The sequence below is a fragment of the Terrapene carolina genome, unplaced genomic scaffold (genome assembly GCF_002925995.2).
Source record: "Terrapene carolina triunguis isolate 2854851 unplaced genomic scaffold, T_m_triunguis-2.0 Scaffold22, whole genome shotgun sequence".
In the NCBI taxonomy this organism is placed as follows: Eukaryota; Metazoa; Chordata; order Testudines; family Emydidae; genus Terrapene; species Terrapene triunguis.
This window is the reverse complement of record NW_020664373.1, coordinates 21226857-21251959: the sequence shown is the minus strand read 5'-3', so window position 1 is coordinate 21251959 and position 25103 is coordinate 21226857. Positions and strand designations below refer to the sequence as shown.

At 40.6% G+C, this 25103-nt stretch overlaps 1 protein-coding gene across 1 annotated transcript in view; it reads left to right on the top strand.

The window, feature by feature from the left end:
* The window catches only part of LOC112125929 (dystrophin-like), a 1989526-nt gene that overhangs the window by 1096758 nt on the left and 867665 nt on the right, over nt 1-25103 (top strand). The gene's annotated exons all lie outside the window — the stretch shown is intronic.

Genomic DNA, 25103 nt, shown 5'->3' with positions numbered 1-25103 from the left:
AGCTGTGTACAAAACTCTTGGCCAGTTAGTAGCAAAAATCGTAACTCACTGGAGTTTGTTGATGGCAGTTTTTTTCTATCTACCTTAGGTACTTCAGTGGCCCCCATTAGTATGGTAGCTAAATGACTTGTAATCTTTTCAATACATTTAGCCTCAAAAGACTTGTGAGATAAGGAAGTACAGTTATCCCCTTTGGTAGATGGTGAACTGAGGCACAGAGGCTAAGTGACTTGCCCAAGGTCACACAGGACTGTGGGGAAGCAGGGACTTGAACTCCGATTTCCCAACTCCTACACTAGTTTCCTAACCACTGGATAACCCTTCTCTTCAGCTTTTTTTGAATGCCTTACCATAGAGGCAAGTTTTCAGAAGGCACTTGCAGAAGGAAAAATGTGGTGACTTTGTGGATTTCTCCCACCTTATAATGAAGTTTTACCATGTAAAATGGCTTGATTATAAAAGGGATTCCACAATAATTCATTTTAGATCTTTTAGTAACACTACTAACTTCTGAAGAGGTTTTTCCAGAACATCCAAAGTGATTAAATAGTAATAGTGTAATAGTAATTAGGGTAGTTCATGTGTTTTAATTCAGTTAGACATTTAGACAACCAAATGTAATTATTCTGTCAATAAATTTGATCTAATTCTGGTTTGTATCTAACTGTTCATTCTTTTTATGTGATTCTATTATTTTTTTAATAGAAGAGTATATCTTTATTTTCTTTTGATACTGACCTCAAAAAAGGAATGTGACCTCAGAGAGGTACACAATAAAAAAAGGTGGTGTGCACTGTTGTGAATGTTAATATTTTCAAAAATGAATTTCAAAAAGGGATGGAGATGAGGAGGACTGGTGTGGTTTTTGGCCTTTCCCATAACTTTGTCACTGAGGCCTGGTCTACACTGGGGGGAGGGGGGAGATCGATCTAAGATATGCAACTTCAGCTACGAGAATAGCGTAGCTGAAGTCGACGTATCTTAGATCAACTTAGAATCACTTATTTCGTGTCCTTGCGGCACGGGATCGATGACTGCCGCTCCCCCGTCGACTCCGCTTCCGCCTCTCGCCGTGGTGGAGTTCCAGTGTTGACGGCAGAGCGATCGGGGATTGATTTATCGCGTCTAGACGCTATAAATTGATCCCCAATAGATCGATCGCTACCCGCCGATCCGGCGGGTGGTGTAGACGTACCTTAATTGTGTAATACTCTTCTCTGCAGCTCCTGCTGCCTGTAATTCTTTGCCTCATTGATTTTGCTTCTGTTTTCAAATTGCATGTTAAAATACAGATTTTGTTCCCTATCTACGCCTCTTAGTTTCTCTCTGCACCTTGGCTTTGTGTTTGATTTCATCATAAATAGTCTTTGTGTATCCCTCTTCTCCCATTCTACTGAAATAGTTAAGGGAAATAGCCTTCATGAGCCTGAAAAGGTCCCTGGGCAGCCTACTTCTGATACAGCAGAAAACTCTCTCTTGGCTCCTTACTGGGCAAAGGCTTCAATTCAGCAAAGCATTTAACCATGCTTTAAATTTCAAGAAGAACCTGGAAATCAATGGGACATTTAAAGTTAAATGTGTGCTTAAATCCTTTGCTGAGTTGGGGCCTTAGCTGGTAGCTTTATTTGCTTTGTGGTCTGTCTTCTCCATTCTGCTGCAGTTCTCAACCACTACAAGGTTTGACTTACCTGTCCCACTCCCCATGTCTGCAAAAATGTTTTTTTCGCACTCTCCTTCCTCTCGCACTGTGCAGCTTCAGCAATGCACAATACCTGCCTCAGTAGTCCAGGTTCCTCTCTCCTCTTTTGGGGATTTCTCCAAACTATTTTTTCCCCCTGAAGCTCGTTTGGAAAGTGCTATTTAGAGTAGCTCCTTTTACCATGCTGCTCCAGGCCTTTCCACCTACTTTCCTGAACACCTCAGATTTCCAGCTCCCCACTAAAAAACACACTTCCAGCCACCCACTCACACCATGCACACCCGTCCCCATCATGTCCCTAGGACCCACTACACAAACCTTCTGCCTGCACCCTCTAAATTTAGTCACCCTCTAAATTTAACTGAGACTCAGTCCCTGAGTTGGACCCAGCATATCCTGATTTGGAGTCTAAGGAGTCCCACACCCTTGGCACTCTGGGCACAGATGTTCCTAAAATGCAAGGAAGGGATTCAGTCTTGTAAAGGGACATCCTTTCTTCTAAGACCCCTATTTTGTTTTCCCCCTGTAATTTGCTATTGTCCATATTTCTGGAAACAAGCAAAGAATGCCCTTAGGAGCTGAGCCACACCAAAGTCATAATGTAATGGAAAAGAGACTTACCAATGGAGACTGAACCAAGAAGAAGTCTTGAAGAGATGTCTCTGTTATCCCCGAAGCTACCCAGGTTGGTTAGAGACCATAGAGTCTTTGTGGTAGGATGGGAAAAGCTGAGACCATGCCGAAGGGAATTGATAATCAGTAATTTTCCCTTATCTTCCAAAGTTATGTCCTATGCTCTGCTCTATTTTGTGATGATAGCTTCTTTCAGAGGAAGACGTTTCTTTATATACACTGACTCACATATTCCGCACACTCTAAGTGATAGTAATAGTAACATAGATAAAGATTAGTCCTTCAAAAATTCCATTCTGGAATACTAGAGTTAGGAGATCCATAGAGGTACTGAGATGGATGAGTCCTTTAATTCCTGTAATGATGCTTCAATACCACAGTGACTGGCACCTGGTAGCTGTAATACAGCTCATTATCGTAAATTATTTCATTATGTAGTGTTTTAGGATACCTTTTGAAAGACACTGTGCAAAATAAAATTGTGTTATACATGAGGTAAGAGATTAGGGAGGAAGACGACAAAAGAGAAGCGGCAGATCTGAGATATGGAATAAGTCAGATTGGGGGCAATAGAGTTCTTTTTACTATACATTATATTACATGTACATAAATTAAGGTTATAATTCTTTCTTGAGGTTTCTCATGGCCTGAACAAACTACTGGAGTTTCACCCTTGATAGAATTACAGCATAGTAGAGGGCCGAGGGAGTGAATACACTGTATTTTTTCCTTACATTGCCTTCTTACACAATGTGCTGGCAAATACACTGTAATACTCCTGGTAAAACTGCAGTTTATCTTTTTTTGTGTTAAATTTGTGGAAACTGAAAGTTTGTTTATTAGATTTGTGTGTGTGAAAGAGAGAGAGATGGGGGGGGGGGGGGGAAGAGGAATCAAGGGGACTAAGTATAAATGCCGAAGAATTTAAAAGTAGCCTGATTTATCAAATGTCCTTATCCGCCACAGTTAATCACATCACCAACATCACTGGCAAAAGACAAACAATTGCTAATTCAGTGTTAATACCAAAGAAGAGACTTTTTTTTTTAAATTGCACTCATAACAATATATAATTCTTCACACATCAGGTCATTTAGGCTGAGAGACTGAGAAACCTGTAAGGTTTACATTTGATATAGCATAGAGGATGATCTCTAGAAATTCACTGAAAAACTGTGTGTATGTTTTCCCATAAAGTATTTTCAGAATAGGATCCTGAAAGAAAATTATAAGCTAGAATATTTGAATTGCCATATTGACTTTTCATTGGCATTTTTGCCAATATATGAAACTGGGAGACCACAGGAGCTCCAGAAAAGGCAGTTTGATGGTCTTTTCCTTCTATTCTTTTCATCAACACCAGCATATTTTGACATTGGAAGGCTGTATTGTGAACAAACAAAGAATCAACAGAGCAGTTCAGTATTGCTAGTAGCATATTCTGTTGAACTTAAAATACCTTTACTTTCTAGCTCTGTGAGAACCAACTGGCTTGATGCCAAATAAGTTCAGTTGATACTAAATTTAGCATCGGTTGGAGGGCATATTTAGTAACATTACAGTGAGCTCCCTAACTACTGAAAGTGTTACCATCATTCATAATGTTTTCTGTGTGCCTAGTCTATTGTGACTTGCAAATTCTGGAAGCGATGCTCTTATTATTCATGGCAACAAATCCCACCGCCAGCAAATTTTTAACAATGACCTAGTTTTAATAATGAGAACATACGAGTCATTGGTCTTAATGTGTATACAGACTAAACCCTTTATTATTATAACATTCCACGTAGTACTGCTTTAACAAGCTTTTTAAAAAATATATTTTTATTTACTGTGATGATTTTGTGCTTTGAAAATGAATGAATGTTAAAAGCAGGGAGTAGTCTCATCCAAACAGATATTGTCTTTCTGTGTCTAGCTGTGTACAGTACAGAGTGCAGTTGAATATGTAGCTTCAATATGTGAAGTGTGACTGTTACCAGTCATTTCATTTTTCCCCATGAAAAGATTAAGATCAGTTTACTACCCCAGCCCCAGTCTCATGCTGGAGTGTAATAAGCTGTCACAGATGGTGTACAGGATATTGTAAATGGTCTTTCTATAAATACAAAATTACATTTTCTTAAATTGAATTCTTTACTAAATGCTGGTTTCTGATAGATGTCAGGAATGGCTACTTTAAGATTTTAATGAGGATTTTCATTCAAGACTCCAAAGGAAACATATTGACCAGCTTTGTTCAGATGCTGTATGCATTTCTAAATTGCCAAAAAAAAAAAGTTTTATATATTGAAATTTTTTAGGCATCTAGCTTGATTTTCTTTTGTTGGAATGATTGAATGTTGAAATCTAAACACCATGAGCTGGGACCTGAAGTACCAATCTTGTGCTATGATTGATTAAAGAGTTACTTGATTTTTTGGTAGGGGGAAGGGGAGTTTAAAGCATCCTCATAGTTACAAAATTATAGTTAACCATTAAGTGCTTTGCTTTCTTATTTTATTCCATTTGATGTTGCAAAAATTTTTAAAAAATCCTTGATCAGCAAAATGAATAATTGTTCAAAGTCTACAGGTTTTTTTTCTATTTAGTTCATGAATGCCTGGCGACCAAAGCTCTGATTCCTTTATATTCTCCTCCTCCTCTGTGTCTCTTGTCCCACACTCAGCCATCCCACAGTTACTCAGCCGTTACCTGACTGTCAATGTTAGTATTCAAACTGCTATTTCAAGAGTCCTGTTATATTATTTTAAGTGGAATAAATGGGCCAAATGTGTTAACATAATCTAATCTCTGTCCAATGTTAAACAGTGTTAAACAATGTTAAGAGTTTGGTATACAGAGACCTTAGCCTGCTCAAGACCATGGCACAAACACACTTAAAAATCCTTTATCTTTTATGAAAGATACAGAAAAGAAGGAAACATAGTTGAAATATTTGAAAAGTAAAGTGTTAAGTAAGACTTTCATTTTAACAACATTTTTTGTTCCCCTTTCCTTTAGCTGAAGAAAGTTTTAAAAAGGAAAACCACCTTTTTTTTGACAGTCTCTTAGGTGGTATTAAAGGTGGTAATAACTGTCAATTTGCAGAGAAAAGTTGAAGTTAGCTGGAGTTGTTGTTGATGTTTTTAAAATCCAATCCCATTTCATCTCAGGTAGTGGCTGGAATTCAGCTAGAGCTGGTAGAGATGGCAATATCATTTGGATCCCTCTGTCTGACCCTTTCTGGTCAAGACATCCCTCAGGATCAGAATGAAGAAGGTCTGCGGTCCCAAGAAACAATGGGGTGGCAGCCTTGATGGTGAAGCTCACTCCCGTAGCCTCCATCTGTTCTTCTCTAAGGATCCAAAAAGGGAGTGAGGGGTGGAATAGCCCATTTCTACTTTATTTTGCCCACCAATTAGGCCTAATATTTGACACTCATTTTGGTTCTTTAATTTCCAGTTCTACATCTTCTGTTTTTACCAAGCATGATTTTAACACAGTCCTTGGAACCTATCCGTAGGCCCTTTCATTTAGACTCATTTAGTCTTGCTGTCTCCTTGTTGTACCTTTTCTCATCAATGTTGGTTATTATAGATTACTGTGACATTTTAGGAATGTATACTATGAATTAATTGTTAATTTAATTTTGATAAAACTCTTTTGTTATCTGAAATGTGTGTTTCTTTCCTGGTGCCATTTTATTATGTCGTTGTTGTACATCTTAATGAAATCTGTTTAATTATTCTCTATCTCCTGTAAGCAAGTCAAAGGCTTTCCTGTCTATTTTTGAATTATTTAGTTCAAATTTAAATAATATGTATAGGAGGAAGGAGAGTGTGAGTGTGGCTAAGGCAGGAATAAGCAAATAGTATTAATTAAAAACAAACTGTTCAGTAAAGCAGGGGGAGTAAAGTGAGTGTGCTGATAGTCTCTGGAAGCCTCTCGTTGGTACAGAGGGATTAGGAGGGAGCCATGGGCTTTATTGTAGCCCATGGAGAGTATCTGTGATGAGGATGGGGTGGGAATAACGGCCTGAAGTTCCAGGAATCTTGGTCTTTAAAAGGTTGGAGATGGCAGGTCCTGTGCTAGGAGACAAGGCTCATCAGCCCTCCAGAACGTTGGTCAGGAGTTGACCCAGGACCTAGGTGCCCTACCTAGTCTCAGAATGCTGCTGTTTGGGGGGGGAGGGAGGGGGAGGCGACTGGCTTTAGAAAGGCAACAATCATGTAAGAAGCTATGAGGTTAACTCTTCCTTTCTCCCAGCTGGGCTGCTGGTGGCTGGGGGCCTTTCTGAGGGGGGATATGGTTTTAAGAAATGAGGACACTGGAAGAGACCTGCTGGTGCTGGTGATGGTCCACATATGGGTGGGCAGGTAGTGACATGCTGATGTAACCCAGTATCCCTGGAGCAAGTTCCCTATGTGGTATGTATGTGGGGGGGGAGGGAGCCCACAGGAAATAGACTGTGTATTTCGTTTAAAATTGTTTACTATTGTGCACAAGAGAGGCTGGAAAGGGACTACTGATGAGGAGATAAGGTGCCCCATGTTTCGTTGAGCTTTTTGACTGTAAACTCTACTCGTCAAGAATGTAAACAGGATTGCGCTGCAGCTGCATCTTACGTATGCTCTGTATAAGCAATATTTAGTCAAATTGTGTACAATTTGCATGTTTTCATTTGAAACCCATATAATCCGTTACTCGGTATTTTCTTGAAATACTACGGTCGTTGCTAGTCATACAGAATGAGGGAGATGCAGAGAGGTGACAACGAATATAAAATCGAGGAGGGTATAGGAATCCTCCCTTGGAAAATTTTGAAATACCAGATGCAATTTCCTGAATTTATGTGAATTGAGGGGTGGGGAGGAGGAGATATGGGTGTAAAGAGATAGAATGAACGTGTCTACGTGAAGAGTGGAGTGAAAGCATAAATGGGTGTGGGCACTCTCTCTCCATCCATCAGATGCATATGCACTCATTTTTGCATGCTGGATCTACCCTCTCACAAGGAAAGAGCAGTAAGTGTAAAGAGAGTGTCTGGGAGTAGAGAAGGGGAGGGAGAGAAAATGGTGAGGGATAGTGAATGGAAGGAGGAACAAGTGGGAGGGAGTAGGGAGTGGGAGAGGGTCAAGAATCATCAGTAGATCAGGAGAGACAAAACATCATCAGAGATGAGAAGGGAGGAGTTAAATAGGAGCAGAGGAGTAAAGGCAAACCCTTAGGTATCTGGTGTGCAGCTGCTGAGGGAGAGGCAGGGGCTGAGGGGAGAAGTAGGTAGGAGACAATGTTGGAGGGGATAGAATTCCATGTGAAGATGGGAGGAGGTGCTGGTTGCTGTAGAGGCAAAGTTCACTTTGAGTGATTGGGAACAGTGTGAAGTCCCTATCAGAAGGCAGGGGAAAGGAGGGCTGCAGGAGGCATTAGGGTCAGGGAGTGTTATAAGTGGTAAAGGAGAGGTACTGGCGGCTATTGTTGGTAGAATTTGGGGCTTCAGGGATGGTGAGGAGGAGATGCTGGGAGTACCTCCAGGTGGATTCAGAATTTGTTGTTGGCCAAGAAAACTTCTCTTCTTGTCAACTGATAGCATTCCTGGTAGATTAATACACCAGAAAGTGGAAATGGCTCTTGATTGTTCACACCTTTCTATAATAGGGTAGCTGGCCCCTTAAATGAAATTGGGTCGAGCACTCCTGTTCCACCCTAGTGGGACATAATGAGGAGGGGTGCCCCTAGGAGTTATAAATGAGACAGCCCGGAGGCATGAGACAGTTCAGAACCCCGAGAGGGTGAGAGCTCAGAGGAAGAGGAAAGCTGGGTTGAGAGCTTCAGGCAGGGGATAGCCTGGAAGGAGGGAGTAATAACAGTTTCTCTTAAGAGTGAGCAGTGGAGCCAGATCAGGGTGGTGAAAGGAAAATGCATGGACATGGATAGTGGGTGGTGTCACCTTCAAACTTCCCCAGGCCAGAGAGGCTGAAGGCTGAGAGCAGCAGAGGGAGATGCCTGCTGACTCTCTGAGCTGGAGAGCTGAATCCAGAGAGAGGGTGGAAGCCTGGGGAATGATGGAGGAGTGAGCCCACTGATGTCTCTAGGCACCAGCTGGAATCGTACCTGGGATATAAGCAAGGCAGAAAAGGACCCCAGCTAGAAGGGCTTGCGTGAGGAGTGGTGAGAGACGCTTGAGCCATTCTTAAGAGCCTAAATGAGGTGCTGGAGCTGTACCAGATCGTTGGAGTGTGGTGAGAAATGCCAGAGCTGTATTTGGTGTGTTGACAGACTGGCAGGACTTGAAAGATTGAAGGTACTATTTGATTGGGCTAGGGGATTCTGCATTATGGTTGTTGGGCTTTTATAATAAATTAAACCTGCAAAGGACTATTTATGTGTGGAAAGTTTGAATGGAGTTATTGGGGACTCCCGGAGAAAGGGGAAACTGAGGAAGATGCACTTATTGTGCCACAGCCTGATACCTGAAGGGCACCTCAACCTGGGGACACCCTACGACATTTCCCAGAGCCAAGTTCCTCTCTCTGTCCCACCTCCTTGCAGGTCAGGAACCTGTTTAAGAAAAGAAGTCATGCAGCTTCAGAGGAAGGATCCTGGGCACCCCAGAGGACTTTGTCTAATCTCAAAGAACTCTCCCGAGGGGAGGGAATCTGAGCAATATGCAAACAGAATAAAGTCCTGACCAGTAATGTATATATTTGGTGCTTTAAAAGGGCCTGTTTCACAAAGCTGAAAACAGTTATGCCAAATCAACCCAGGAGGAAGAATTTAGTCAGAAAAATGTGAATGATAATTGAGGAGTGTTGAAGAACACTTTACTAGATGTTCAAAAAGCCAAATCACACAATCAAGGAAGAAGGCCGAATTGGTTAAAAAACTGACTTGGTTTTGAGGGGAAGTGAAGGTGGTTATTTTATATATATGTAGATACACACACACACACACAAACCAATGGAAGAAAGAGTAAATTGATAATGTTGAATATAAATCAGAAGCTAGAAATTGTAGAAAATTGATATGGGAAGCAAAGGAACACAAGGAAAAATCTGTGGCCAGCAGAGTTAAGGACAATAAGGAGGAGTTTGTTACATATATTAGGAACAATAAGAATTCTAGCAATGATATTGGTCCAATACTAGATGGAAATGGTAGAATTATCAATAATAATACTGAAAACACAGAAGTGTTCAATAAATATCTCTGACTGTATTTAGGTGAGGAAATAGATGATGTAGTCATATCATATGATAACATTCTTTCCATTACACTAGTATCTGAGGCAGAGGTTAAATAGCAGCTACTAAAGTTGGACACTTTTAATCAACAGGTCTGGATAGCTTGCACTCAAGAGTTTTAAAGAGCTGGCTGAGGAGCTCGCTGATTCATTAATGTTGATTTTCAGTAAGTCTTGGGACAGTGACTTGGAAGACTGGTAGAAAGCTAATGTTGTGCCAATATTTAAAAAGTGTAAATGGGATGACCTGGGTCATTACAGATCTGTTAATCTGACATTAATCCCAGGCAAGATAATGAAATGAGTGATACAGTATTTGATTAATAAAGAATTAAAGGAGAGTAATATAATTAATGCAAATCAACATGGATTTATAGAAAATAGATTTTTTCTAACTTGATATCTTTTTTATGAGTTCACAAATTTGGTTGATGTAATATACTTTTAGTCTTCTGTAAAGTGGTTGATTGGTACTGTTCAACATTTTGAATAAATAACTAGAACAAAGTAAGATGAACATGGCACACATTAAAAGCTGGCTAACTGATAGGTCTCAGCATGTTATTGTAAACAGGGAATGACCATTGAGTGGGTGCATTCCTATGGGGCCCCACAGGGATCGGTTCGTGACCATTTGCTATTTAACACTTTTATCAGTTACCTAGAAGAAAACATAAACTCATCACTGATAAAGTATGCAGATAACACACAAATTGGAGGAATGTCAAATAATGAAGAGGATAAATCACTGCTACAGAGCAAGGATTGCTTTTAAAGCTAGACAGAAACAAAATGTGTGTTTTAATACAGCTAAATGTAATTATTTACATCTAGGGAATAGAGAATGTAGGTCATACTTACAGGATAGTGGACTTTATCCTGGGAAGCAGTGAGTCTGAAAAAGATTTGAGGGTTGTGGTGAATAATCAGCTGAACATGAGCTTCCAGAGCAATACTGTGGCCAACAACAAGTCTAATGAGATCCTTGGATGCATAAAGAGGGGAATCTCACATAGGAGTAGAGGGGATATTTTAACTTTATATTTGGCACTGGTGCGACAACTGCTGGAATACTTTGTCCAGTTCTGGTATTCACTATTCAAGAAGGATATTTAGAAAATGGAGAGAGTTCAGAGAAGAGACATGAGAATGATTAAATGATTAGAAAACACGTTGTATAATCATAGACTCAAGGAGTTCAGTCTATTTAATTTAAGAGAGTTATAAGTACCTACATGGGAACAGATATTTGATATTGGGCTCTTCAGTCTAGCAGAGAAGTTGCTGGAAGTTGAAGCTAGACAAATTCAGACTGAAAATGTGTAATTTTTTTAACAGCGTAATTAACTAGTGGAACAATTTACCAACTGTTGTGGTGGATTCTCCATCTCTGACCATTTCTTAATCAAGATTGGATGTTTTTCGGAAATATATGATCTAGGAATTATTTGGGGGAAGTTCTATGGCCTGTATTATACAGGAGTTCAGACTAGATGATCATAATGGTCCCTTTTAGCCTGGAATCTCTTGGGTCGAAATGAGTGTAAGTGAGTTTATTATTTTGTGTAATGTGTGTCTCTCTTGTGCTGTTAAGTAAAGAGCAACTTTTTTGGGGGGGGGGGGGGTGAATCCTGTGCCAAGTCTTGTTGTGTGTCTGACGACTATCACATTCCCCATAAGCTGTAAACTCAGAGTGCCCGCACAGCTGGAGTTGTGGGAGAGGATGTGTTTAAGCTATGGGGGAATCTGAGTGGTCAGCACTGGTCCCAGGTGTTAGGCAGTTGGAATGTGGGGGCCTCAGCTCTCAGAACTGAGTACTAGACAAAGGATCTGCACCCTGGGAGTGTGCCTTGAGACCCCAAGCCATGGGTAGTGCCTGGACTCTGTTCAGACTCGGGAGGCTTAAAGTACATGGAAACCAATGAGGTGGATTCCCTCACAGCATTTTGGTGAGTGTCCAAGAGGGGGAAGCTTGACTAGATCTGTGATAGCATCTATATCTTCCCCCTTCTTTGACTTGAGACAACAATTTAGCATATGTGCCCCTTGCGAAGTTGGCATCTTGTGTTCTATCCCCTTTCACTGACTCACTGGGTCTCTGGTTCCCCAGCTGCACAAGTTGCAGTTCATACTGTCTCCCCTTCCCTGTCTCTTCCTGTTCCAAATGTTGCTGCTTGTCCCTCTCTTCCTGTTTGAGATTACCTGGTCAGCAAGTTTCTTTGTCTTCTAGCTCCAGCTTTCTTTTCTTCAGCTGCAGTTTTTCCACCTCAGGCTACAGTTCTGCCATTCCAAGGCCTAATTTGGGGATTACGGTTGGGGTGAAGCCCAGGTTACTGCTCTTACTGCTGCATACGCTCTGGATGTCTTTATCCATGCTTTCCTCTGACATCTCATCATCCCAGAGACCTTCCATTGAGAGGGTCCATTCTCCCCTGCTCCCACCGAGTTCCAGTCCAAAATCCTTTGCTGGTTATCCACACACAGCATGTCCACCTGCTATGACCTTTACAGCTTTCTTGATTCTAGCTTTGTTTCCCTACACAGATGTACCAGCTACTTTTAGTGATGATCATATCTCATTTTCCTTATCTGTCTTCTTTCACTCTGTTGCCCAAAAAGAACACAAACCACTTTTCCTCTGACAATACTTTTTTCTAATGCTAAAACCATTGTCACATTCAGCATTCCACCTTTCTGCCACCAACTCTCAGGGTTCCAGGGTCAGCTGTACTTTTGACCCCTCACTCAGTCTCTCTATGGTCACCCTTTCCAAGTGACAGGTCCACTCCTGTACTGCTCTCAGGGTGGAATCCTGCAATTCACCCCGTTGTTGGACTGTGATCTAGGGACTCAGTCTCCTCTTCAGCAGCAGTGGCCTCAGCAGGTTCTGCTGGGCTTTGGCCCCTTCTTAGACTTCCCTCTGTGAGTCTGAGAAAAGCTTGTTCAAAACTGAGTATTATTAATTTTTTCAAAAGGAACATAACCCAAAGAGAGCAAAGATGGTAAAACAACAAAAGGCTTATTCCCATATTATCTCACCTAAACATTTGCTTTCCTTGCAGGGTTAGGCTGGGCCCAATTTAGCCTTGGTACCTGCCCCCACCCCCAAGTTACAGCCTGCATCTGTGCAGATTCTCTGCCTTCCCAGAGCCTGAGCTTTTAACCACTTTCAAGCTCTTCATTTAAGAATTCCTGCATGAACTCCCCTGAGGACACACACTGGGACCTTACCCCTCCTGTGGGAAAAGCCACAAACCTCATTCCACATTAGCAAGGTAAACTTCAAAGGAATTAACACCTATACAGTATGTTTGGGTACCTGCAATTGGGGCCATCTACAGCTGTTGTCTTTAGGCCAAAACTAACTGATTGATTTAACCCTTTTGCCAACAACACCACAACACACCCCATTCATAAAATTAATGCAGTTATCTCCCATGTTCTTTACAAACTCTATTTGAAGTGAAAGGCCAGTACCATTCTCGCTTACAACTTCACTTCCCTGGTCATCTTACATGGAAGAATGCAGGTCGACAATGGCCATCTTCTCATTTACTGAGATCTCTCTCTCTAATGACAGCTAATAGAGGGGAAACTCCAGCACAGAACTATGTAAGGCAGCATGTGGGAATCTTCACTGCCACACCCTTGATACAGCAACCAATGCAGATGGTGTCTCTGGATAGGTGGATCTTGCACATTGCAATCTTGGTTTTTTAAAGATTTTCTGCTATCCAAATACTACTTTTGATGTTCGGTTTGGAAATACATGGAATGGCAGCAGCAGTAATAGTAATAAAAATAGTCTCTGTGGGTGAGATTTTCAGAAGTGCTGGGGGGAGTAAGGCACCCAATTCTCCTCTGGGAGTCAGTGGGATGAACAGATGAGCTTATTTTGTTACTATTTCCCTCCCCTCCTCCCCCCACCCAATCCTTTAATTCCAAATCAGACACTGCACCTTATTTTTTGCTGCTGTTGGCACTAAAACTGCTTTTTGTTCTATTTTCCCTCAAAACATTTTTATTAATACATTTTAATTATTGACCTGAAATGTAATTGATTAAAACTAACCATTGATCCCATCTTATATAGGCAGTGACATGACATGAAAACTTTGCTTGGTTCCGTCTTCTAACAGAGGGGGAATTGTACTACTGTCTAAATTTCAAGAGAGACCTGAAGAAATAAAATTGTTAGGTTAAGAAATTTGCATATACATCAATTTTTTTTTCCTCCTTGCATTTTACCATTGCGTAGCAGGACTGATGCAAATTATAAAGGGTCAAAGTAGTCTGCTCCTGAAAACACCAAATATTTGCTGTAACATTTACAGGTGTAGGAAAAGCTGAGCCTTTTTCAAACTAGTTACCATCTGATTTTCTTTACAGTCTAACCTAATCAGCACTGGAATTCTCAGGCTGCTTAATAGTTGATGGGTGGCTATAAATGATGCACCTATAGTGATGAAATCAAATAGAAATAATGATATTCATAGAATTATCATTTCACGTATAACAGAAAAGATTCATAGGTTTAGTTATTTGTGCTAATCTTTTCAGTGTATTTCAGATTGTTAGTGTCTCAAGCACATTATTTTGTGAAAGTACAGTATGAGTAGCAAGAAATAGCAGGCATTACTACATTGTACATGAAAGACATCACATTTTGAGCCCATTCCCCACCATTCTTTTTGTTTGTATCAGTAAAATCTGTTGATATATTTTCTGAGTTGGTAGTGGTCATTTAAGAAGTGTATTAGATTAATGTATAATATTGTCTAATAAGAAAAACCTTATCATGTTGGTTAAAAGAAATTCAAAGTACTCAATTTGTAATACTTTTTAGCACAATAATATTTTTCTTGAATAATATGATGAATACATATTGGTATACGTGTCATATACCACCATACAGTAGATGAAAAGCAGTCTGGTTCTCAAATAGTTGTGAATTCACCATTTTCTCTTCTGGGTTTTTTAGCAGAGAAATGTAAATAAATTCAGGAGATGATGAAAGAGAGAAAAACAATATGCATAACCAGTATTTTAACCTGGGGCATTGTGATGGACTGAAGAGTACATTTCTGTTCTTTATGAGATAGTTAAACATTATTGTACAAATTCTTTTTACATTTTTGTATTGTTTTCAATGCAAGGAAAGAAAATATTAATAAATATATAGAAACAATGCACATTAATATTAGTAGGCATAAGACAAACGAGCATTCATATAGCTAATACATATGCTTTAACATTGGGGACTTGACATCTAAAATATGTTCTCGCTCGATTTTCTGATATTTATTTATTTTCAAAGGTAGACTAGTTAAACTTTCCTCCTACGCTCAATCCCAAGAATGAATATCCAGAATCTCTTGGGTGAACCCATCTAGACCAGGGAAAGGTAATCTTAACATTTAGATTTTGCCATCATAGTGCAAGAGAGTCGCTTTCATTGAGATCCTCACAATATGGAATATAAGAAATAGATTCCTCCCCTGAGCAATAGGTAATGCAATGAGGCAAAAATGAACCTCCGTTTTCAGAGTTATTTTTCTGGAACTTAATTTCCAATGGAGATTTATCAGCCTGACAAGCAGTATTGCTTACGTTGTTCTTAAGCAGAGAGACTAGAAGTTTGAGCCTGAAGTCAGCCCTTTATATCTGTTAGGCTGAGATTGATTGTTAGAAGCATCTTCTGTGTCATGTTTTACCAAATCAGTTATTGTTTCCTTATGCATCCGAAGAAGTGGGTTGTAGCCCACGAAAGCTTATGCTCTAATAAATTTGTTAGTCTCTAAGGTGCCACAAGTACTCCTGTTCTTTTTGTTTCCCTCAGTCTTCACCTCTTCAGCCTGTCTTGCTAATGTCATTTATTTCTAGCCCCACCATGTTTGTCAGATGGTGCTTTGTAGGGAAAAATAAAGGGGTATGCAACTATGCTCACTAACAAGATGAGGTAAGGCACAGAAATATCTTCCAAGATCTGCAGTCCAGCTTTCCTGTCTCTGCAAACTACCGATTTTAAAAATTCAAATTAAAAAAAAATATGGGATAGTCATCTTGTGCAATGCAAAATGAGCTCTGTTTGACATACTTTATGTATGTTAGGAATTCCTGGATTTAACCTCGGAACAATTATATTAGATAAAATTACTTTGGAATTTCACTATGGGTTGTGGCAGTACAAGGACAGTTTGCATACAAACTGTAATTGGCAGCAACCAAGCATTTATGATTCTAAGTAATTGTAATAACAGACATGTAACTAAATATGAATAATTTTGAAATTTCAAAACCAATAAGATTTGCTATTGATATACTTAAAATTTGTTTACAAATCTAATTTCAATTAAATGGGGAAAAATGTGTTTTTGTATTGCAAAGGATTTGGCTAACCAGTTAATATGTTCTTAAAAGTTTTTGCAAAGATCAAAGACTTAGCCTATGGCATTGCATGCATGTGTCAAAACCTCTTGAGAAAAAATAGAAAAGATCAGCAAACATTTATGTGGCACCAGCAGTCGTTTGGTATTACTCTGTGCTGTAGTATGAAATAAATTTCACATTTTGTAATTTCCTTGAAAAATGACTTGGATCTTTCTTTGTTTTATAGTTCTTTTCCCAATTTTTATGTTTACCAGGTTCAAAAGAAATACTGTATTTATGATAAGGAGTTAAGTGTTAAAGTGCAGCCAGTCTGCTTGGTTCAAGTATTGTGGTGAACTCTGGTTCAACTATTGTGGTTAACAATAACTGATTCTAATTAGCAACTTTCCTGCTGCTATTCAGATATTTACAGCACTATTTTAGGATTCATTCAAGTTTGTATAATGTATTTCTTTCTTTCAGTTAGTGTGTCTGAATTGAGCTGTTTCCATCAGCAGATATGGGAATTATAAAAAACAGTTCATTTTCACCATGTTCATAAGTGAATGAATGCCTGACATTTTACCAATACAGGCAAATTCAGATTATCTGCATTATAATTATCATTAATTGATTAACCATAAATGTTGCTAATTAAAAAATGGGCAATCTCAAGTGGTTGTAGCTGATTTTTATTCAGGATCATTCTGAAGAGGATATAGCTGTGATCAGGCAGACTATGAAGAGTGGGCATGGATAACTCAGGATTGTTTGATTTTGAGTGGATTATTTACTGCTTGGAGCAAGTTTTCTACCTCTCCTCTAGAACTGATTCATGACTGTGTTGTGGCTGAGGAGAATACAAGTATAAACATAGTTTATAAAACTGTAATTTTTTTCTGTTCCTCCCTCAGCCTCAAGTTCCCTTTACCCTTATTGCTGAGTCCACAGCTCAGTCTTCTCCCTGTGCTAGACCCTATGTCCAACTAAAGCAGTCTAACAGCCAGAGATCTGAGCTCTCCTGAGTCAAGCTATGTTTAGACTAGTGTCCTTTTAAAGAAGTCTTGGAGTCCTTCCTCTTGCAGCTAGTTGCTGCTTCCCTGCTCTCCTCCCTCTGTTGTGAATTTTCTATGCTGTGCTTGTTTGTAGCTCAAACTGTCCGTAGAGCACTTGAGTTCCAACTCTCTCTGGCCTGGCACATGGCCCTTTTCCCAATCCTGGTCCCCCTTGCTGGGCTTGTCCTTGACAGCCCTGTGGCACCTTCTACTGGCCTTTAAGCCTGGTCTACTTTTTGGCCCTTCTCCTATGCGGTTGCTGTGCTGCTCATAAGAAACCTTTGCTCAGCCACTTCACTTCCTTAGCCTCAGAATTCTACATTTCTCTACTTTATAGTTGCTTCTCAGGCATCTGCTACCTATACCCTCTGATTCTCCCCATCCTGAACTCCTGTCCCAGTGGCTTCACTCTACAACTGCCCCTGGGGATCCTTTGAATTCTGACCACGAAATAAGTTCCACTCATATGCATCATTAAAATGATATTCTGTTCTTAGTAGATTGTGCAAATGTTCAGAAAATGATCACGCATGTTTGCCGAAATCTACCAGGCTCCTTAAGCTTGGCTTCCTCTTGATGAGGCTTGAATATACCCAGGGCTCACTTCTGACACTAAAATGAGACATCAATCACTGTAGATTGTCCATTAATGTTTGACATTAATTCTCCTTTCTTATAAGGGGAATGAAATAGTTAACAATGATGACATTTAAACTATCATCACTGAATATGTAAGTTAACAGTGAATGGGCAGTTCACACTTTCCAGAGCTGCTATTCTGTGTAGACTCACTGCATCAGTCTCACTAGGTTCATACTGTTGAGGTTTCCTTCACAACCATAATAGCTAACGACTTTAAAAAAGAAAGACAGCTGAGACTCTGGAAAGCAAGATATCATCTCGTTACACTGCTGGTATGCCATACTGCCATGTGCTGGCTGAATCAAAGCCTTCTCTTCCCCCTATTACATTGGGTCCTTATTTCCATCTGCTTTCTGGCCTGCTAGGCCATGCCGCTCTGATCAGGGGAAAGGACACTTTGTTTTGACCTGTTTCCTGGCTCTGCTTCCCAGGCAGTTGGTCTCCCCTGGTATTATCTGCTTAAGGGCTTCTAAGGTGTCTGTTTTCCTACCACATTAGTGGCTGAAGTCCCTGAGCCTGTTCCCCTCCAGTCTTGAGGTGTGGGGTGTCTGCAGGTACTTACACTAGGGGTATGTCTACACTACGGGATTAATCCGAATTTAGATAATTCGAATTTGGGAAACAGGTTGTATAAATTCGATTGTGCGCGGCCACACTAAGCACATTAATTCGGTTTTTAACCACATTAATTCGGTGGTGTGCGGCCACACTACCCCATTAATTTAACCACATTAATTTGGTGGTGTGCGGCCACACTAACCCTAATTCGAATTAACAAAATCGATTTTGGCGCTACTCCGCTCGTCGAGGTGGAGTACAGAAATCGATTTTAAGTGCCCTTTAATTCGAATTAACTGGCTCCGTTGTGTGGACGGGTTAAGGATTAATTCGGATTAACGCAGCTAAATCCGAATTAAAGTCGTAGTGTAGACCAGGCCTAGTTTTCACTTACCCAGTTATGCTTCAAGCTCAGTAGATGATGAATCAACAATTAAACAATATCTCTTGATAGGGAACAACATAGCAATTTTTTGATTGGGTAATGTTTACCAATTTTTCTTTTTCTATAAAAGTAATATAGATCCAAGGCTACATCTACACTTGAAAATAGGACTGTGATTCTCAGTTTGCATAGAAATACTCACACTAGCTCTATCGATATAGCACAGTCATGGGCAGTGGGTGAACCCCTGGCTTGGGGAAGCGAGCCCCCAGCCCCGTCCCTTCTGCTCGAGGCCCCGCCCCTTCTGCCCCAACCGGAACCCAGCCCCCACTGTGGTCGCTGGCCCCTGCCCAGCACCCCCATCCCTTCACCCCCCATGGATATTGCCCCCTGCCCCAAGCTAGCCCCAGCAGCCACCCCCCCAACCATGGAGTGCCGGGCAGTGTGGACTCAGTCCCCCCAGCCCCGGAGCTCTGGAGAGCCGGGCAGTGCAGCCCTAGCCTCCCTGGGTCACGCCGCCTGTCCCGACCCCTGGCTCGCTGACCCCCCCACCCCTGACCGAAGGTGCCCCAGACGAGCAGGTAGGGTCAGCCGCAGTGGCCCCAGTCCCAGCGTGGGGCAGGCAGACGGGCAGGCGGCTTGGCTGGTGCGCTGGGCGGGCAGCGTGGCCCCAGTGCTGGGAGGATATGTGGCATGGCGCGGCCCCCGAGATGCACCGCAGCCCCCAGCCTGCCTGCCCCAGCCTCTGGCACACAGGGAACAGCAGGCAGGATGAGACCTGGGGGTGGCGCATGGGTGGAGACATGTCAGGCTGTTTGGAAAGGCAGACCCTTCCCGTGCCTATGATACCCAGCACCCATGAGTGCAGTAATAGTGTAGGGGCAATAGTACAGACTGCAGTGAGTGGCAGCATGGGCTAACTACCCCAAGTACAAACCCATGGAGTCCGAGTACTTGGGGAGGGCAAACCTGTGCTGATGCTGTCAATGCTACTATGACTACCGTATGTTACTAGTTTTAACACTCTAGCTTGATGAGAGCTAGCGTGAGTATGGGTACGCAAGCTGGGAGTCACACTCTGAGCTCCAAATGTGGACAAAGCCTGAATTTGCACCTTTCCTATTCTGACTGTAAATACCAAATCCCCAGTAATCTTTGTTTATGTTAAGCAGACATGTAGGAATTAGACAAGCTGTTTTAAAAATAACATTTCTCCCAGACTTTGTCTGTCTTGTCTAATTAGATTGCAAACTCTAAATTATGGACTGTTTTTTAAATATATGCTTGAACAGTGCTTAGCAAAATGGACTTCTAATCTCAGTTGGGGCATCTAAATGCTACCGTAATTAAAATAATACTGATTATAATAATAATAATATTGTAGAAGGTGAGAAATAAATACAGTTTGGATTTTTTTAAGTCCACAAGACTCTATTGTTGGTAATACACTCAAACAATAACTAAATTTTCACTAAAATTTAGACCTGACTTTCTCCTTCCAATTTTGTCCTTTTATTTTTCAACTAACATTCTTTGTACATTCACTCCCTACCAATAATCGTCTTAGTCTGTTGAGAAGGACCACAACTGCAAATACATAGCATCTTGTCATGCCTGGGGGAAAAAAACATGAACAAATAGAGCTAGTTGAATTCATAAATTTCTGTTCTGTGAGAAATTCCAACATCTAAATTTTTTGTTGCAAATTGGAATGAAAAGCTAAAATTTCAAAATTTCGCACAGAACAAAATTTATGAAAATGTTTAATCAGGGACCATCAAATCAGCTTGTATCAATGTTGAAACCGTATAATAACATATTAAATATTTTATTAGTTAAAATATTAAATATTAAAATATAGAATCATTGAATCATAGAACTGGAAGGGACCTCGAGAGGTCACCTAGTCCAGTCCCCTGTACTTAAGGCAGGACTAAGTATTATCTAGACCATCCCTGACGGGTGTTTGTCCAATCTGCTCTTAAAAATCCCCAGTGATGGTGATTCCATAACTGCATAACTACTCTGACAGGAAGTTTTTCCTAATGTCCAACCTAAACCACCCTTGCTGCAGTTTAAGCCCATTGCTTCTTGTCTTGTCCTCAGAGGTTAAGAAGAACAATTTTTTCTCCCTCCTCCTTGTAACAACCTTTTATGTACTTGAAAACTGTTACCATGTCCCCTCAGTCTTCTCTTCTCCAGAATAAACAAATCCAATTTTTTCAATCTTCCCTCATAGGCCATGTTTTCTTGACCTTTAATCATTTTTGTTGCTCTTCTCTGGACTTTCTACAATCTGTCCACATCTTTCCTGAAATGTGGTGCCCAGAACTTGACACAATACTCCTAATCAGCGCAGAGTAGAGCTGAAGATTTACTTCTCGTGTCTTGCTTACAATACTTCTGCTAATACATCCCAGGATGATGTTTGCATTTTTTTGCAACAGCGCTACACTGTTGACTCATATTTAGCTTGTGATCCACTGACCCCCAGATCATAAAAAAATAATTAATTAATATGTTAATTAATATGTTAATATATGTCTTAACTAAATTAATTGAAACATTTTTACTTTTTGTAAATGAAATGTTTTGACTTTTTCCCATCAAAAAATTCATTGAAAGTGACATATTCTCACAAAATATTTTGATTGAGATGAAACTGCATTTTCTGACAGGAAAACTGCTCCATCAAAAAAAAGTTTGACCAGCTCTATAAACAGATACTTTACATACTGTACATTCCATAGTGTTTGCTACTTTGCTCATGTACACCCAGGTGGGAGAGCAATTGAACTGAATTGTTGTCTTGCCTGGATAAGAACTGAGTAAAAACTCAGTAAGGATTTTCAGATTTGTCTCCTCTTATACTTTTAGGTCCATTAGTACTAATCCAGATTCCTCTTTTTGGTCCTGATTTAGCAAAACACTTAAGCATGTATGTTAGTCCCACTGACTTTTCTCAACTGGGGTCTTAAATTTTAATAATCAAATGTGGAATTTTAAAACTAGGGGGTATATCCGTTTTAGCGCATGTTATGTTTTTAGACTTAAAAACTTTCATTGTGTCCTTTAAAAAATACCCTTAAATTGGTTAGAGTTCATAAATCATAGCTCCTTGTCAGATTTGCAAAGTCTCTTCCAGATGTTGATTGCATTCAAGTCAATGTGAACTCATGTATTGAAATAATAGCTTTAAATTCCTCTTTTTCTCAACAGTGGGTCTGTAACAAAACAGATCAGCTCCTTCAAAATCTTACGCTTAATGCTACAAACTTATTATTATTCAAGGTGTACTTTTTTCAAGATACCTTTATGATCAATGGAGCTAGAGGCTGTGAAAACCCATTTTTATTTCAATTAAAAAGAAAATTGCAGGAACCCCAACTGATGTCTTTTGATTTTTTCATAATCAGTGTCTTATAGGCTATCTAATAGTAATCAGAATTTAGATGAACAAAGAGAAACTGGATGGCCTTTTCTATGTCCACAGATTCAAAAATAGTGCACAAACTTAGGTGAAAACTAATTATAGAGGTTTTTTTTCCCTTTTTGTTTCTTTGTAGTGAAAATACCCTATCACTGATCCTCTCAAACTTGCCTGTATTTGTCACAATATAACACATACCGTATATATAAAACAAAAAAGCAGTAACTCTTTCATTTACAGTGCACATTTCTGTCATTAGCTCTTTTTCTAAAAGTATATTACTGTATTATTCACCATCAGTAGGTAATAGCAGGGAAAAACTGAGATGGGATAATGACAGTGAACGAGATCGCCCCGTTTTAGTCACCTCTTATGAAACACTTGGAGGTGGGAGAAGAAGGCAAAGCTCAGGCGGAAAAAATGTCTTGCTTGTTAGCTTGCCTGAAGTCTCATCCCTTTTCCATCACTTCATTGTTCTACTTTTTTTACATAATAAGAGGTAGTGGAGATGATATTCAGGTGGAAAATAAATAGAAATAAACTGATCCCACACACGATTACCTATTCTGTGAAAACCTACAATTTTGCTCCTATGGTTGTATAATATAATAGTTAAACCACTGCTCCACTCATTCACATTCACCCCAATGCACCTTGGAGGAATTAAAATCCAGTCATGGAAGGTGCTGAGAACACGATCTTGCCCACACCACAGTACAATTTGTATGTGAGTGAAAGGATGATATTTTTACGTTGTCAACACTCCCAACTATACACAACCACACTAATTCTGTGTAATATAATTTTCTTGGTATTTTTTCCAACTTTAAATTAAATTAGTATTAGAATTCTGACTTTGTACTGTTGTTTTTGTTAATCACTTGATGTAAATCTAGATTTTGAATCCTGACTTTGACTTCTTTGCTCTTTTGTGTTAAATTTAGACCTTAGGGCCAAATTTTCAGCTGGCCTCAGATCATTTTCTAAATTTTCACATATAGTAAATGCATGTTTTCATATACATCTGATCAAAGCCCAATGACCTGATTACCTGATTTATATGAAAATCCCTTCCCTCACCCGCACTCAGGGGAGATTGGGAGGGAGGGACATATGCTAGATTGGACCGGCAGAGGATAGACAACCTGTGGGCTCCTGGGAAGGGAGAGTTGACTCCTCTGGAACCTTCCTGACTCTTCAGTCCAGAGCTTCTGGTGATTATGCCTGGGCTGGGAAGAGAGGCTGGAGAGGAGGAGAGGTTTCTCCACTTCCCTCTACCACCCATTGATCAGGGAGTAGGGGAAAGGGAGAGCTTCATTGGTTCTGGTCTTTACCCATCCCCAATTTGCTATATATAAAGCCTTTAGGGCATGCCCCACTCTCCCTGCCCTATAATGGAGGCATCATTTCAACTTTGTTTCCAAGATGCTATGGGTCTGACCAATGTAGAAAAAACCCTAAGTGATTTTTATGTTTCAGTAACTGTTTGACAAAAGTAGTAACTTATATTGTACTCTATCAAATACTTGCATTCCCACCTCTCTTCTCTTAAAACATGCAATCAAAAGGAATAACAACTGGTGTTCTCAGAACAGGAATTTACATTTGTGAAGTTGTGAAATAATGCCTTCAGCCATCTGGTACGGATATCAAATCAATTTATTTTACATCATTTGCATCCATAATAGTATCTCTCTACTAAAAATAGATAGCCACAATAATTGGTAATAGCTTCAATACGTACATTCTTTCATTAAGTTTATTAGTATAACTACATTTCTGCCAACACTAACATTGTTGAATCACTTTTTTAGAAAGTCTCCTCTCATGCTAATTGGAACTATTTTTAAATTTCTTGTAACATTACCTTTGAGTAAACAATTTGTACCCTACTGATGCTGTTGTATTAATTTCAATAGAATATATGGGCCCAACGAGTCAAAGGTGTTAATATGATTCTGAAACTGTCCAATATAAACAGGTTTAAACAAAGTTTGAGGTTTGCTTAGTTGTATGGCAAACACACTGAGAAATTAATGCTAAAGTTTAGGGATTTATTATTTAAGACGTACAAGAGGAAAGGAGCTCAAACAAGTTATGAAGTACTTCAGAATTGAAATTGAAAGATTACAGAAAACAACTAGTGTCTATCAAAATCCCTTTTAAAAGAGAGGATGTCAGAGTCTTATGTTGTCTGACAAAATAAGAGGGGAAGGGTTAGTTTTATTGGTAAGTTCTGAGATATGAAGGATGGTCACATTTTCTGTTTTTGACAGACTGACTGCGACAGGATATACCAGACCCTTTGAGGACCCCTGCTGTAGGCCTCATGGCCCTGTCACACCCCGCCCCAAAAATAGGCAGTTTTTTATGTCCATGTGCGGAATGAATTTTGTTACGAGCACCAATATGGAGGTGATGTTTTACACATCACCTCCATATTTGTGCCCATAACAAAATTCATGTGGTGGGGCTGGGAATGAGGGGTTTGAGTTGTGGGAGGGGGCTCAGGGCTGGGGCAGAGGGTTGTGGGGGGTGGGCTCGGGGGTGGGGCGGGGAATGAGGGGTTTGGGGTGCAGTCTGCCCCAGGGCTGTTGTTGGGAGAGAGGACTCCCCCCAGCCCTCTCTTGTCACAGCAGCTCAGGGCCGGGAGAGAGGCGCCTCTCCCCACCACGGTAGCGCCGGCAGGGCTGGGTTGGGCCGAGGGAGCGGCTCCTCTCCCCAGCAGCTCCAGCGGTGCTGGGCCAGGCTGGGGGAGAGGCTACTGTCCCCCTGCCATGGCAAGTCCGGGGCAGGTTTGCGCCAGGGCTTGCGGGGAGGGGCGCCTCTCCCTACTGCAGCAGGTCCGTGCTTTGGCTGGCAGGGAGAGTCATCTTTCCCCGCCGCAGCCCTGAGCCCCTGCATGGGGCTTAATAGGCAGCTGTGCATCCGCGCTACTTAGAGGGAACTTAGGAGAGGGTCCTCCAAGCTGCCTAGAGTGAATGTGTGAGACTTGGGTGACCAGATGTCCCGATTTTATAGGGACAGTCCCAATATTTGGGGCTTTGTCTTATGTACTTTGGGGCTTTGTCCTATTACTCCCAACCCCTGTCCCAATTTTTCACACT